Raw genomic sequence first — 1,829 nt, forward strand, 5'->3', positions numbered from 1 at the left:
AAAAAAAAAAAAAAAGTTTCTGCTGACCACTGAGTCGGCCATGAAAAAGACAGAAGACAACAACATCCTTGTGTCCGTTAAGGACGTTAAAGCCCAACAAGAACCAGATCCAACAGGTGGAGAAGGAGCTCTGTGACATGGATGTGGCCAAATTCAACACCCTGATTTGGCCTGATGGAGAGAGGAAGGTGTATGTTCGGTTGGCTCCTGATTACGATGCTTTGAATGTTGCCAACAAAATTGGGATCATCTAAACTGAGTCCAGCTGGCTAATTCTAAATATATGTATATCTTTTCACCATTAAAAAAAAATACAAAATTAGCTGACTGTAATCCCAGCCACTTGGGAGCCTGAGGCAGGAGAATCACTTGAATCTGGGTGGCAGAGGTTGTAATGAGCTGAGATTGCACCATTGCACTCCAGCCTGGGCAACAAGAGTGAAACTCCATCTCAAAATAAATAAATAAATAAATAAATAAATAAATAAATAAATAAATAACATGGTGCAGCCACTTTTTTGGAAGATAGTATGACAGTTTCTCAAAATGTTACAAATAGAATTGCCTTAAACCCAGCAACTTCACTTCTAGGTATGTACCCAGGGAAAATGAAAATGTACGTCCACACAGAGGCTTGTATGTGAATGTTCATGGCAGCACCATTCACAAGAACCAAAAGGTCAAGACAACCCAAATGGCCATCAACTGGCAAAGGGTTTAAAACCTGGAATATACAACGGAATACTGTTCAGCAATCAAAAGGAAGTTCTGATACATGCTACTACATTGATCAGCCTCAACAATGCAATGCCTCGTGAAAGACGCTAGATGCAAAAGAACTCACATTGCCTGATTCAGTTTATATGAAATATCCAGAAGAGCCTAATATAGAGACAGAAAGTAGATAACTTGTTGCCTAGGGCTGGGGATGAGAATGAAAAGTAACTCTGACGGGCACGAGTTTCTGGGATGACAGAATGTTCCAAAAGTAGATGTTGGTGATGGTTGCACAATTCTGTAAATATACCAAATACACTAAAAATAATTGAAATGGACCAGGCGTGGTGGTTCACAGCTGCAATCTCAGCACTTTGGGAGGCTGAGGCAGGAGGGTCACTTCAGCCCAGTATTTTGAGACCAGCCTTGGCAACATAGGCAGACTCCATCTTTCCAAATAATTAAGAAATGTGTTGGGCATGGTGACACACACCTGTAGTCCCAGCTATTCCGAAGGCTGAGGCAGGAGGATCATCTGAGCCCAGGAGGTCTCAGGTGTTAGTGTGGCCATGGAGGACAGCCTTCCGTAATCCTCCCCCTTTCTGAGATCCTTCTCCTGCCCCCAGTGCCCTGTGTTCAAGCCTGAGCGCACCCTGTAGTGTCACGCTGAGCCCTGACTCCCCTGCCTAGTGTGCGCGGCCTGGCCTAGGAACCAGGAAAACCTACCTGCTTCCCAGACTCAGCCCAAGCACCTCTTCCTGCTGGCTGTGTGGGGTTTTGTTTGTTTATTTTGAGACAGAGTCTAGCTCTGTCACCCAGGCTGGAATGCAGAGGCATGATCTCAGCTCACCGCAACCTCCGCCTCCAGGGTCCAAGTGATTCTCGTGCCTCAGCCTCCAGAGTAGCCTGTAGGCACCAGCCACCACATCCTGCTAATCTTTGTATTTTTGGTAGCAACAGGGTTTCACCATGTTGGCCAAACTGATCTCGATCTCCTTACCTCAAGTGATCCACCGGCCTCGGCCTCCCAAAGTGCTGGGATTACAGGCCTGAGCCACCGCGCCTGGCCCCAGCTGGGGGTTTTCTGATACTCCTCCTCTCCCTACCTCCTG

The 1,829-nt window shown here is 46.4% G+C and overlaps 1 pseudogene; it reads left to right on the plus strand.

Moving 5' to 3' along the window:
• The window catches only part of LOC105529894, a 2,567-nt pseudogene extending 2,313 nt beyond the window's left edge, over positions 1-254 (plus strand).
• The last annotated feature ends 1,575 nt before the right edge of the window (positions 255-1,829 follow it).

Source organism: Mandrillus leucophaeus, unplaced genomic scaffold, assembly GCF_000951045.1.
Source record: "Mandrillus leucophaeus isolate KB7577 unplaced genomic scaffold, Mleu.le_1.0 Scaffold79, whole genome shotgun sequence".
NCBI classification, from domain to species: domain Eukaryota; kingdom Metazoa; phylum Chordata; class Mammalia; order Primates; family Cercopithecidae; genus Mandrillus; species Mandrillus leucophaeus.